Genomic DNA, 15,748 nt, shown 5'->3' with positions numbered 1-15,748 from the left:
TTTGTTTTTATTACAAGACAATGTTCAGAACCAATTTACAATGACTTTACTCAGCACTGTTAAGGCTTACTATAAGAAAAGGCGTCAGATAACGGACTAGTTTAAAGTCCTTCAAAATACGGGAAACCTAAAAAAAAAAAGCAGAGCAATCTCAATTTGTTTTCACCGAATGTTTACTTTATAAAAAAATATTGGTGAAATTTCCATTTCAGCTCTCGTTTCATAAGTACTTGGCTATTTAAAAGCGTTCAAAATAGGGACAGTAGTCATGGTTGTTTGAATGTCCCTTTTGTTGAAGGGGACAGTGTCATACTAAGTACGCTGTCAAAATTCTTTAAAAAACAAAACTGATATATTCCTTGTGATATATTTGCAGTGTATCACAGTGCTAATTGAAAAAAAGGATGTGCGAGAAATTGGTGTTCCTACCATGCTTTGCAAACATAGAATTCTTAATACTAAGGTAGAACATTTGGTCAGTTGGAGAGGATATATACATTATCAAGAATTGGCAGTGGACAATGAAGAAAAAAGGTTTTATCAAGAAAAGAACAAGGATGAGTTCACATATCCTTCTTTTGCTTGTTTATATTTTTCAGCAGAAGAGACAATTTATCTTGAAAGAAGTTTGGCCTAGAAGATGAGAATCTCAGAGGGGAAAAATTAAGAACAAATTGAAATAAGATACAGTAGCATTAGAATTGAAAAAAATTATAAAAGAATCAAATTTGTCATCCTCTTTGTACTTTTTTCACAAATCAGCACAAAAAGTTGTAGGCATGATACATTAAATTTGGGATTGACTAACAGATAATCTTTGTAAAAAATCTGACAGATGAAAAGTAAATGTTTAATAAATGAATTTTTAAAAACTTACAGTAACTGTAAATTTGGCATTCCATTAAAGGTGTTGTCTGAAATGGTGGTTATCTTGTTGGAATATAGGTATCTGAAATTATATTTTGTCAAAAATTCATTCAAGTATCTATTCTACAAACAATCGCTTTACTCTTATTTTGATCTAACTCAATCTAACGATATTTTTTAAATATCATAATTGGTTATAAGGTTATAGTATACAATTATGGATTCTTTTGGTGTTGAATATGGATTGTTATTGACCTTGTCAGCAAATACAATTTATCATTGAATGAAATGCTGACTGACGTTTTTCATACCAATTGTTAGTCCATTATTTATACACTGAATTGACTACGGATTTTTCCGTTATTTCCTGATTATGACAATGAGCACACGGCGGGTGTGACCGGTCAGCAGGGGATGCTCCCTCCTCCATGGCACCTGATCCCACCTCTGATGTTTCGGAGGTCCGTGTTTGCTCTGCTCTTATTTTGTATATTTGTTTAATGGACGTTGAGATTGAATACTGTTCGTTATTTCCATATCCTTATTCATCAGAAAAATATTCATATTGACCGAAGCCGAGGTCAATATGGTTATTTTTCTGGTGAATAACAAACCATATTTAACACCAAAAGAGTCCATAATTGTCATATTATATAATCGGGATTTGGATAGTTAAGACATTGAAGGCTGTATGACGACACCATTTTCATTTGCGATCTTCTGTTCTTAAAAATGAAAAAAAATTTCCAGATTACATTTGTAACTTCCGTGTTTTCCTTTCCGAGTTCTGCTATGTGTAATACTTCCAAATATTATAAAATAATCCTGCAATATGTTTGAATAATTATTTTCCTGCATAAATACGTAGCTCGCTGCGGCTGTTGCAACCATTGTTTACAATGTCGTTCGACGTTTTGATTGTGACGTCACAATGTAACTGCACGTGCATTGACACTCCGGTGAATACGGCCTAAAATCCGGTGAATATGTAGTATTATGAACTGTTTGCGTTTGTATACATTATATAGGGACTATAAATAGGCTATATAATAAATAATATTATGTAATTATTATTTCATCATACTTAAAAAAAATATTGAACGATTTTCGTCGAAATATATATTTTTATGATATTCAAAATTTCAACTATAAATTATGGATCATAAAGCAAAAAGTATACGTCAAATAAATACGGGCAAGCAAGCACTTCCATACCAATTTTGTGTACAAAAGTAAGTGCAAAACCTCCTAATATAAAAATTATTAAGAATTTTTTTTATTTCTCGTTATTCTTATCAAGTGACGAAGTGTTGTAAAAATTTTTAACTTTAACACCATCAACTAGTCCCCAAGCATGGTTTTAAACATATTAATGATTGTTATAAATCAAACATTATGAACATTCTTGGCTGCAAACTATCACCAATGAAACGAATCTCTATTATTCAAATAGAAGAAAGGGGGTTCAAATTCTTAATTTACATTCCTGGTCTCTTGTTGCAGTTAGATCATGCCGTACTATTGTATTTAATTGATAATTAGGTTATAGGTGTTCATGCCAAAGTTGTGATTAAATTGTATTATTACTAAATAAATTTTATGCATACTTTTACGTATTGTATTCTGATTGTCGAAAATAACCAATCAGATACAACAAGTTTTGCAGGCATATGAGAGCCATGTGCGTGTTTTTAATTTTGTACAGGCAAATTTGTGTTTAACTTGACAATACCTATGACTGAATATACGTATGCCAATACGTATGAGTGACTAATAATGGACAAATAAATTACAATGTACTTATTTTTTGGCATGGTTTTAAAAACCCTTTCACTGTATGAAGTAAGAATTCCTCATTCCAAAATTTTCTTCCTTTATGGAATCACATTGATTTCAATACGTAACTTCAGATTGATCCAATCGATATTTATTATTTTAAATATTATTAGTAGTATTACTTTATTAATTTATAAAGCACAAAATCACATTGTTTCTATGCGCTGTACAATTGCGAAATTTAATAACAATATATCAATAAAACCTTTAAATTTGATATGGGAAGTAAGGAAGGATATGGAAATAACGAACAGTATTCAATCTCAACGTCCATTAAACAAATATACAAAATAAGTGCAGAGCAAACACGGACCTCCGAAACATCAGAGGTGGGATCAGGTGCCATGGAGGAGTGAGCATCCCTATTATTGATAAAACAATTATTGATAAAACAAAGAAGTACTTATATAAAACACGGTAGTAAGATGAAATTGGTTATCGTAAAGGAGGGAAAATAAAAACTTATATGTACACAGGATAGTACTTCTGAAGTTGAGTTTACCGGAGATTACACATGGAGTTGTTAATGTTGTGCTAGAATTTTACATTAATAGGTTATATTCCAGCTTGAACAAGAGTGTTTTAGGTTCTTGCGGAATGATCCATATGCTTCAAGCTCCTGTATTTCTAAAGACAGGTTGTTCCACAGTTGTGTGCCTAATGTGCTTATGGCTCTTGCACCATATTTGATTGATGATTTCTTTACAATTAGTTTTGTCAGACGATGATCTTAACGTAGGTCGCGGGTTTACAGGGCTTTTAAAAGTGTTCGAAAACATACCATGAAAATTACCTGTATGATTTCTCTACCTTTGATTTCCATTCTCTGAAAATTTTATAAAATTCGTCTGCACTGTTTTCGTGTAATTGAATTCCAAAGATGTCATTGTTGTAGTTACATTTTCAAGGGTATTCTATTGAATTATATAGGGAAAACGTCGTTTTTGTCTTGTTTTCAGGCAAGGTTTTGATTTAAAAAATATTAATAACTTTTAAATCATGCAGACGAATTTGTTTATCCTTTGGTATTTAAAAGTAGAATTTATTTGATATAAATCTATGTAAAATAATTAATATGTCTTCGGGTTCATTTTTTCGTAAATAAATTGTAGATATTTGCTCTTATATTGACATATGTAGCATTTTTAAGAACAACGTCATAAAATATCGCGACGTATCGCTTGACGTCGTGAATATCGACCCGGTATACAGAGCACAAAAAAAATTATACGGATTTTAAGAAAAAGGAAATTCATGTATATCTGCTTTCAAATGACCAGTATCATATTAATAATTCAATAAAATAACTATTAGACATTTTTCACTTTCAGCTTATTATGTCTACCGTGTAATTTTAGTGAAAATTCACGTAAACGGCGTAAACCAACAATCAGTCCTTTAGTTTCTTTTTTTTTATTTTCTTTATGTTTATTCCTACCGTTTCTTTTTATTCATGCGCGAATTCTCGCCGGAATTCGGAAAATAACAGTGACCTTGTATCCCCCCCTTTGGAAAAGGCAGACTCTCCATCTCTGTTGAAATCGCAGATCTGTGATCTAAGTTTGTTTGAAAAGTCGTAGGTATGAAGATAATTTAGAAGTCAAGGACTACTAATATCCCCAACCCTCAACCCCGAAATATGTTGTTACGTACGCTTTGTATACATCCTTTTTCGTTATAAAATTCAGCAAGGGTATCAAATCAACAATAACTTCTTCTGAATCAATTTCCGCCAAATACCAATAACTTCTGAATCAATTTCCGCCAAATACCCCCCCCCCCCCCCCGAATATGAGTATTAATGCATTCAGTGTTTATATTGAAAATGTTTTTGTTTACAAAGAGGCAGCAAATAGGCCTAGCTAAAATAATATACGTATAAGGATAGAAAAAATGCGTACGTAAATGGAATTTAGAGGGGTAAATTGGACGATAATTTAAACATTAATTTTATTTGGCACAATAAACAGGCAGATATTATTTTGTTCTTAGACTTTCATTGTATACATATAACATTAATTCTACTGAATGAACATTGAAAGCAACGCAGCGAATAAAATTTCTACATGTAACTAGCAACAACGCGTGCAGTTACTTACACAGGCAATTGGAGTATTGACCCCCCCCCCCTTTCTGTTTTTCTGGGGGTTTCCCTATTTTGGATTTTAATACGTTTAATACGTATTGCATGTTATTAATAATGTTACCCTTTTATCTCTTTATGCTGTTTTTAAATACCATGTTTTTCGTTCTCAACTGATACATAAAAAGAGACGGCTTGCAATTTGTTTAAAGCCATATATGGCGTAACTGATCAAAAAAATATATTTTTGAAAAATACAAAATTAAGTAAAGAAAAATAGTTAATACATTTAAATTAAAACTTTTCACACAATTCTGAGCACGAAAACACCTTGTTTCATCTAAAAATTCGATTTTATCTTCTCAGTAATGCGTTATTTAAATATCTTGTATTTTCTTCCGTATCGGAGAAAATTCCGAGAATCCAAAATAAATTGTGATATCTTTATAACGCAATTGACTTACATTTTGTAATTTACAGAAAAGTTATATCTTTATTTAAAGTATTGATACAAATAATAAGTTGTTATAATTTTTCTCTAATGATTTTCAGTGTACATACGCCATATATGGCTTTAAAATTCTCGACGTCTGCCTCACAATCTTCACTTGCATAATCACTATCTAAAGCGTAGAGAATCATGGAATATGCAGACATTGATAAATTTGAAAAACACTCTTTTTTCCTTTTCAGATTTCCATTTTTACGAAAGTATTATTCTTTATTTGCCTCCGATTACTAAATATTTCGATTAAATCAACGTGCACATATAGGGTGGAGTTAAAATTAAAAAAAAAATGGAAAAAGTTTACTCATACCTAGCTTTAGGAATTAAAAAATGGAAAGGAGGGAGGTGGTCATATCCTACGTGCCTGGGTTATTCACAAGAGGTCAATGCCGCTCAAAAAATGTATTTATAATATATATAATTTAGTATATGTTTCATTAAGATTACCTCGGAGGTGCCTTAGCAGTTTTTAATTTGTGATCAACCTTTATATACATTAGATTTGTCTGAGATTAGCACATACCATTTCATAATTGTGTTCGACTTTCAAAGTTTTGACGCTGTTTACGGAGATAAATGAAAACAAAGACATGCATGCCATATATGGTTGTGTAGATAAATTATCGTAGAAGACAATGCTAATAAACAGTTTGTTTAGTGCATTTCCACTGAAAGTGTACAATAAAATGAGTGCGTTTCTGAGGAGGGGGTATCGAGTGTAATTCGGAGTTAGATAACCTGTTTTAAAATTATACTCATTTAATACATGTACAGGTATTTAATATTTATAAATCATACATGATACAAGGGTTAAAATTTATTTCCGATACAAGTACATGTGCTCTCAGAATAGACCCGAGAAGATGCGATTGATGATACGTAATGAAACGCTTCTAACACTTTCAGTGATGGTCACTCGAATCAAAATAAGCCTTCATTATTTTAATAACTTCAGCATGTTCTATGAATATGTTTCACTAAACTATCAATTTCAACAAAAGTTACAGCTATAGATAATGTACTGAAATTTTCCCTGTCTCACCGTGACGTCATAATCAGATGTGCACAAGAAAGTCGCCCAAATCATATAAATTGCGTACCCAGTTTTAATGACGTCAGCAACCCCGCGACCTACGTTAAAGTCCTTTGTGGCTGATAAGTAGGGCATAACTTTCTCATATATGATGATGCGGAGGAGGAGTGCAGACACCTGTGCATGGTAGTCAGCACTTTAAACAAAACACGTTGTTTTACAGACAACCAGTGCAGTTGTTGAAGTAATGGCGTTATATGTTGTCTGAGGCATGTTTTTGTGAGACAATACGCAGCATTGTTCTGAGTCACTTGTAATCGTTACATGGTCCGATTGGTTAAGCCAAGCAGAAGGGTATTGTTATAGTCGAGATGGGATACGACTGTTGCATTGATGACCTTTGCACACGCTTCCTGGGTGAGATGTTTTTTCACCTTGGAGATTCTCCTGATGTTGAAATAGATCTTTTTTTTTTACCATGAAGTTGACTTGTGTTTCCATTGATAAGGTGGCATTCAGGGCAGCACCGAGGTTTTTAACAGTTGATTGATATGTCACTATTGCGTCACCAATCTTCAGCTGAATGTTCTTAAAACGGTACTGGTTATGAGCACTGGCGATCATCATTATCTCGGTTTTTGCATCATGCAATTTGAGTTTGTTTACAGTCATCCAGGTTCGGACACTCGCTATGCACTCCTCCATAATTTGACTTGTTCCGTACATTTAGGTATATCGTTGACGGATTGTCAATTAATAATGATAGTTTCCATTCTTACGTCGACACGATATATCCTGGTGAGCTTGAGATAAAAGATACTACAGAGTCCAACACTTCTACTTCATTTTAGGATATTTTACTTGAAAAAGACACTAAGGGTATCTAACAACCAAGCTATATGATAAACGTGATGACTTTAACTTCTCTATCGTCAACTTCCCTTACTTATGCAGCAATATACCTTCATCACCTGCATACGGAATATTTATATCTCAATTGATTCGATACACAAGAGCGTGCTCTACATATGAACAATTTCTTAAACGAGGTAAATTATTGACAAGCAAGTTGATGAAACAAGAATATCAACAGTCTCGTTTAAAGTCATCATTTCGTAAATTCTATGGTCGATACAATGACCTTGTCAGCAAATACAATTTATCATTGAATGAAATGCTGACTGACGTTTTTCATACCAATTGTTAGTCCATTATTTATACACTGAATTGACCTCGGATTTTTTCCGTTATTTCCTGATTATGACAACGAGCACACGGCGGGTGTGACCGGTCGGCAGGGAATGCTCACTCCTCCATGGCACCTGATCCCACCTCTCATGTTTTGGAGGTCCGTATTTGCTCTGCTCTTATTTTGTATATTTGTTTAATGGACGTTGAGATTGAATGCTGTTCGTTATTTCCATATCCTATCCACAAGTTTGTTCAAATACGGCTTGTTCAGTTAGTAATTACCCCGGCAATGACATGTAAGATAATTGTTATGATATTTATCGAAGTTTCAAAACGTTACGGCTATGGTGTTTTCCTAGCATTTCAACATTCATAGATGTACCTATAAATTTACATTTGGTACAAGTCCAATAAATAATTTTCAAAGTCAATTTTGGACCTGCATAATTTACTACAAGAACAAAAATGACAGGAATTGAGAATGATTATAGCGGTATATAATTACTAACTGTACTTTCCATGAGGTCAAAAGGGAAAATTATTTGTTTAATAGTATGAGGCGTTTGAGCTCTTATTCATCTGATAACGTATACTACAATGGTTTGAGGAATGACGTTTTATTCACTTTTGAGATGAGAATGTCCATTTCAACTCTAATTCTGACATTTACTTAATATTGGATGTCCTTGTATTATTCGACTGTCGGTCCATTCTACTGATAGTTGAATAGTCAACTATTTATTGATATCCCTAATCAATTGCAAAATAATTACTTTAAATGAGTCGGCTGAAATTCTTGTTTCATCAACTTGTTTGTAAAAACATTACCCTGTTCTATGAGTTGTTTCTTATTAAAATATGCTCTTACGTATCGAATAAACTTAGGGACATAAGCCCCTTACGCATGTGTCAATGGTATATTACTACATGAGTAAAAGTGTTGACGATTAAAAAGTTGAAAAAAATAGCGTTTATCTTAAAACAAATTGTTTATTATGTTACCATTAACATTTTTTAAATAAAATATCCAAAAATGAAGCAGATGTGTTAGCTTCCGCATTATATGTCATTTCAGGCTCACTGGGACATATTGAATCAACATACTATTGGAAGTTAATACTTTTAATCGATAGCACGTATTCGATATATATAAATGTCGAGTCGAAGACCATAACAAGTGCATTTTTCTTCTCAAGTGTACTAGCCATGTATATTTAAAAGAAAATGCTGCACGTGAAGACAAAAAGGTCGATATAAAAAGAGAAAAAAATATTGCTGGCTTTCAACATTTTTCCACATCATCTTCTCTTACATTGGCACGATTGTTTGGTGTTTACTAGCTTATGTCGTAAGTGTAAAACCAATAACCCTGACAGCTAAGAAGAAATAAATGTTTCCTTATAATAACCCGTTCATATAGAAGACATCTTCCTACACAAGAATTGACAGTAAAATGGTATGATCTTGGATTGGCAGAACCTTCGAGTTGTACATAAACCGAAAACTATCTTGTCTATATCTTCAAGGTCTAACATGACCTGCCAATGACCGCTAGCCAAGTATAAAAACCTAGCAGGTTGTTTCTAAAATTCATCCATTCTTAATAAAGGATATTGGGTCTTAATTGGACACATCAATAAATTTGCAGCTTTAAATAATGAATCGAATGCTTCCACAGTTTTTGGTTACCAAAATGATTTTTACACTACAAGCAATGGATAAGGGTTATATTATAATTGAGCGTTGTTAAAACTGTAATTGAATCAGCTGAATATCTAATTCAAATGATGAATTATTGGCCTTTCCTTTGCAGTGATCTGACGCACATATTTAGATAAGTTTAAACGCTGCTTCCAGTTGTTCAGGGGTATGGTTCTAGATGCATGAATCCTAAAATAGTTGCATTTTCTAGTGAATTTTTTTAACATGTACGTATATTTATATATTGACTGAAAATAATGTAGTCTGGTCCTGATTTTGAAAAAGAAGGCTGGAAATAACTTCTAACGGCAAATAATTATTATTTGGTCCAGCATAGTTTTTTAACCTAATTTGAGTATGCTGAATCCGAAAAAATATGCTGGCCTTCATGAAAATGGCGTTAAAGAGGTCAAAATGGCGATTCAAAATGGCGGACATCCCATTTTTCTAATTTTTTCTAAATGTCGTTAAAAATGGAGATGTAATGAGTGAATGGCTTACTGAGTGTAATAAAACTATAAAAATTATAATAGGATACTAACATTATTAGTTAAACTCAGAAAATTGAGTCGTTTCGACACTTAATTAGAATTTTCTCTGATTTATTTGTCTATTGTTTCTTTATTGTCCTTTGTTCAGGATTTTACGTTTGCAAATATCCATACACTGCAGCTTTGTATTTTTTTCCTCTACATATCACTATTCTACAATAGAATGATGGTGCAGCTGTAAGTTTAAAGTCAAAATGGCTATTCAAAATGGCGGACATTCCTTTCTTTTCAAATAATTTCTTATTAATGTCATTTACATAGGAGAAAGGATTATTTTATTGAGCAATGTACAACTAAGTAAAATTCCAATAGAACACTAGTTTGATTACTTTAAATCGGAAAATTTAGTCGTTTAAATTTAAAATGCGTTATTTAGCTCAAAATGGCAATTCGAATGACATCTTATACACTCGATTTCGTAAAATACCCAAACTGCTTAATTCTGATTTGTTTTGCAGAAAATAAATAACAGTTTTTTTTAATTCATGAAATAATGTTCAAATATGTGATGGAAGTTAATGGATTTATATTTTTGTTAATGACTTAGGTTTTTATAAAACGGATTTTTGTTTAATCACTTCTATTATTATGATAAATTTTTGAGGACAATTTCAAAAACATTTCACCTATTATCCATCATATTTGTATCATGCTTCTTCAAATAAAAAAAGTTAATATTATCATACAATAATTGCTGTTTTGAGGACAATATGAAAATTAAGCTACCCCAAGAGCAGAATTCACCGAGCATTAAGGCGAGTGAACATATTGTAGTTCGAGGGTTGCTTAATCATATCAGTTGTTGGAAATTTTTGATCTAATTTTAGTCCAGTGTAGAAAAAAATATTTATGTTCATGTGGAAGATCTAGTGCAAACATAACTTAGTATGATTTTTAAAATGATGAACCACGAGCAATTACATTGTAAGTAATTGTTACATCATATAAATCTGAATATATTATAAAATCCAAACATAAACATATTTATTAAGAATTATCAGTATAATATACGTAAACCATATTTTTATTATTGTCCAGCTCTGATTCTGTGTCTCTACATTTGCATTTTGTTATTATCAGTCAAAAATTCAACTGCAATCTCAAATATTTCATGGTGTGAACGGTCCTCCTTCACCATGCAATTTTGTATTGAACAGTGTATATAAATTTAAAAAAAAATTAATTTACAAAATATGAAAGAAAAAAATGTTTGTGTTCAATCCTTCCTCGATTCTTGATACAACTTTACACTATCCTAACGAAGAAGTGTGGATCAAGTTGCCTTGTAAAGTTCTTGGAGTGTTTAAGAAAATTTTGTTGTCAAGAGAAGTGTTGACTAGATCGAAGTCAAGGATGGCTTATGTTTATTGTACGAAAACTTGTAAGTGATAGGAATCACGATGAATCTGCAGGCTCTGTTAAATTGCATAATTTTTCAACTTTTCTCACTCAAAAATGCACACGATGTAATTCCAGATGATGAAGTTTCAGAATTTTCTTGCTAATAGAATGACCTTTCTACCCAAAAAGAAAACAAATCTATACGCGCTCACGAAATAAAGATCTACAAGTCTTGAATATCAGATATTTTTTTCATAACCCCCTCCCTTCCCGATTGAAAAGCGGGAGGGTATAGAGTACCGTAGTCGGTATGTCCGTCCGTCTTTTAAGCTTTGGGATACTCATCTCTTATCCACAACTCGTCTCATACCACTGAATGAAATTTGATAAACTTTCACAGAACCTTTATTATATATTGCCATTGTGCACCTCCTCTTTTACTTTTGATCAAACACATATTTTGGGTTTCACATAGAAAAACATGGACACAGTGTATTCATAGGTATTCATATGGGTGACGGGGGTATCATTTAGTGAGCTAATTGCTCACAGTAACTCTTCCTCATTTTGCATAAGGTTTTGGAAAACAAAATATATTTCTAACATTTGAACATAAATATATTTTTCCTTGAGTGTTGATTGATTGTATATTGTTTAACGCTGGGTCGGCTATTTTTCAGCCATATTTCGGCGGACTATCAGTTTAAATAATCGTTTTTTGGAGGATTTTGGTTTGTCTGGTGGCCCCCTGTGAGCTTACTCTTTTTCGAACTTCAGAGAAAAGATCTTTTACTTAAAGTCTTTACTTGACTGTTGAAAATACCAAAATTCCGAAGACAGAGTAAAACATATAAAATAAAGCTGGAATGGAAGATGTTAGGGGATAATACTAAGTTCTTATAAGTGCGAAAAAGCTAGAACAAAGTATTCAATGAAATCATAAATGAATTTCCTCAGTTATATTTAATGGTCTGCTGAGGGATGTTGAGGTAGAAAAGCGAGTTGATAAAGACTGGATTCAGGAGTGATTTTAGGTGGACGGGGGCTCAAAGGCTTTGGAACACGGTCAAATACGAGGGGAAAAATTTGGAAACTCTTAAGTCGAGTTTGTTTGAACTATTTCCAGAAAAAACACGAATTATTCTAATATTTTTTGTTTCTTCATTATTAATGGAATAATCAATATACTTTACTTATATATATAAAAAAAAACAAACTGTAATTTATTTTCAAAATTAAGCAATTTGAGTATTTTCGAGAATTTAAGATTCGAGTGAATATAATGTCATTTTGAGTTTTCAGCTAATTGACACATTTAAATTTAAACGACTAAATTTTCCATTTTAAAGTGTTCATAATAGTGTTCTATTGGAATTTTACATTAGTTAATTGTATTTGCTCGATAAGATATTCACAAATCATTTCTCCTATGTAAAAGACATTAAGAAATAATTTGAAAAAAAGGAATATCCGTCATTTTGAATCGCCATTTTAACTTTAAACTTACAGCTGCACCATCATTCAATTGTAGAACTGTGAGATGTAGAGGAAAAATAAAAATCTGCAGTGTATTTGCAAATGTAAAATCCTGAACAAAAAAGAATAAAGAAACAATTATAGACAAATAAATCAGAGAAAATTTGAATTATCTGTAAAAATGGCTAAATTTTCTGAGTTAAACTAATAATGTTAGCATTTTATAGTATGTTTTTATAGTTTTATTACTCATAGTCAGATAATCACTCATAACTTCTCCATTTATAGAAAATAAGAAAAATTGGATGTCCGCCATTTTGAATCGCCATTTTGACCCCTTTAACGCCATTTTCATGAAGGCCAGCATATTTTTTCGGATTCAGCATGCTCGAATTAGGGTGTAAAACTATGCTGGACCAAATAATAATTATTTGCCGTTAGAAGTATTTTTTTCTATAAATCGGACCAGACTAATGTAAGAAATGTATATTTTTATAAATAATAAGCAGGTGGTTAATGAAGTGACCTGGATAATCACCTCTTTGGTTTTCAGTTCTTTACATATCAAAATTGTACATTGATACCGTGTTTAAATTTAAATCATGTACATGTAACATTGTACTTACTGAAAATACCACGAACAACATTTCTGTTAAAAAAATCACTCGACATATTATCAACTGGTAAATAAAAAAATAACTATAGAATGATGCTTTAAGAAAAAATAAACCCTTTTTCACGCCTTTTCCCCTTTACAAAGATAAATCCTACCACATTAGAGTTCCAAATGACAATGAAGAATAAACGATCTGTGAACATTTATGCAAGCTGAACGCTGAAAAAGCAAACGGTGAACGCTCCATGAACGGTGGACGCCAGCGCATGGTGAACTCTAAACACAAAAATTTAAACGAACGCTTAACGAATAGTGCGCGAATTGAATAATGGAAAATACTAATGTTTCAGGGATTGTTTTGTTTATTATCGTTCTCTAGGGATATCATAAATTAACATAATTCCACATTTGTGTCTTAAAAACAAAGATATTTTATCCTTTTCGTAGGTTTTTGTTACATTATGATTTCCTAAGTGTTATTTAACATCAGTTATTATGATTTGTTTTTATTACAAGACAATGTTCAGAACCAATTTACAATGACTTTACTCAGCACTGTTAAGGCTTACTATAAGAAAATGCGTCAGATAACGGACTAGTTTAAAGTCCTTCAAAATACGGGAAACCTAAAAAAAAAAAGCAGAGCAATCTCAATTTGTTTTCATTGAATGTTAAGTTTATAAACTTAAAAAATTTTGGTGAAATTTCCATTTCAGCTCTCGTTTCATAAGTATTTGGCTATTTAAAAGCGTTCAAAATAGGGACAGTAGTCATGGTTGTTTGAATGTCCCTTTTGTTGAAGGGGACAGTGTCATACTAAGTACGCTGTCAAAATTCTTTAAAAAACAAAACTGATATATTCCTTGTGATATATTTGCAGTGTATCAGAGTGCTAATTGAAAAAAAGGATGTGCGAGAAATTGGTGTTCCTACCATGCTTTGCAAACATAGAATTGTTAATACTAAGGTAGAACATTTGGTCAGTGGCAGAGGATATATACATTATCAAGAATTGGCAGTGGACAATGAAGAAAAAAGGTTTTATCAAGAAAAGAACAAGGATGAGTTCACATATCCTTCTTTTGCTTGTTTATATTTTTCAGTAGAAGAGAAAATTTATCTTGAAAGAAGTTTGGCCTAGATGAGAATCTCAGAGGGGAAAAATTAAGAACAAATTGAAATAAGATACAGTAGCATTAGAATTGAAGAAAATCATAAAAGAATCAAATTTGTCATCCTCTTTGTACTTTTTTCACAAATCAGCACAAAATGTTGTAGGCATGATACATTAAATATGGGATTGAATAACAGATAATCTTTGTAAAAAATCTGACAGATGAAAAGTAAATGTTTAATAAATGAATTTTTAAAAACTTACAGTGTCTGTAAATTTGGCATTCCATTAAAGGTGTTGTCTGAAATGGTGGTTATCTTGTTGGAATATAGGTATCTGAAATTATATTTTGTCAAAAATTCATTCAAGTATCTATTCTCCAAACAATCGCTTTACTGTAGAAGCACAAATTTTCGTGGGGATAAAATTTCGTTGATTTGTCATCAAAAATAGTTTCGTGGGCATTTAATTTCGTTGTTTTGAGAGTAATTCCATTCAATATATAGTCATAAAAAATTTCGTGTGGGATTTAATTTCGTTGATAATTGTTAACAACGAAATAAACGAAATTTAATCCCCCAACGAATATTTGTGCTTTTACAGTATGTTGATCTAACTCAATCTAACGATATTTTTTAAATATAATAATCGAACTCTTCGAGGTAGGTTATATTATACAATTATGGACTCATTTGGTGTTGAATATGGTTTGTTATTCATAGGCCTTGGTCAATATTGATATTTTCCTGGTTAATAACAAACCAACACCAAAAGAGTCCATAATTGTTTTATTACATAGTCGGGATTTGGATAGATAAGACATTGAAGGCTGTATGACGACACCATTTTCATTTGCGATCTTCTATTCGAATGCATGGTAAAATGTATATTGATCTTGTATTTCATTTACTTGCTAGAAATATGTAATAACGATCTTCTGTCAGCTGTATCATTATCTTGCCTACCATTATTGTTTTTGTTTATGTTTTATGTCTTTATGTTTTGTGTTTGTTTTTGTTTGCCGTTTCATATTAATATTGGTTTTCTTTCCATTTTTCCATAACAAATACAATATATAAAATGAGAACGAACCAGGTTTGTTTTTTTTTTAACAAATAAGACCGTTACTCTGTGACATTCATATCAGGGGAATTTGTTTTCCTTTCTTTAGACCTACTATAGAAATAGGTAATATTTTGCGGTTGCGTTACAGGGTCAGAAAATTGCTTAAAGAGATTAATATAATTCATTCGAGAATAACCCCTATGTTTTATATTTATACCCGCACTTTCTAAAGAAAGTTCGGGTACATTGTTGTTACTCATGTCTGTCCGTCTGTCCGTCCGTCCGTCCGTCTGTCACACTTTTCTTCCCTGAACTCCTCTTACATTTTACACAGTAGCCTAATCATCTTTTGGGAGATGGTTGGTG

At 31.9% G+C, this 15,748-nt stretch overlaps 1 long non-coding RNA gene across 1 annotated transcript in view; it reads right to left on the bottom strand.

Moving 5' to 3' along the window:
- Nucleotides 1–883: 883 nt before the first annotated feature.
- LOC134244854 (uncharacterized) overlaps nucleotides 884–15,748 on the bottom strand; it is a 37,922-nt gene continuing 23,057 nt past the window's right edge. The window contains exons 2-3 of the long non-coding RNA XR_009987299.1: nucleotides 14,582–14,653; nucleotides 884–949 (exon numbers count right to left, since the gene is read on the bottom strand). This is a non-coding gene — a long non-coding RNA (uncharacterized LOC134244854). The remainder of the gene's footprint in view (nucleotides 950–14,581; nucleotides 14,654–15,748) is intronic.

The sequence above is a fragment of the Saccostrea cucullata genome, unplaced genomic scaffold (assembly GCF_032062105.1).
Source record: "Saccostrea cucullata isolate Sc308-1 unplaced genomic scaffold, CSIRO_AGI_Scuc_v1 ctg4282, whole genome shotgun sequence".
Lineage (NCBI taxonomy): Eukaryota > Metazoa > Mollusca > Bivalvia > Ostreida > Ostreidae > Saccostrea > Saccostrea cuccullata.
Note: the sequence above shows the minus strand (reverse complement) of the source record. Positions and strands in the feature narration are given on the sequence as shown.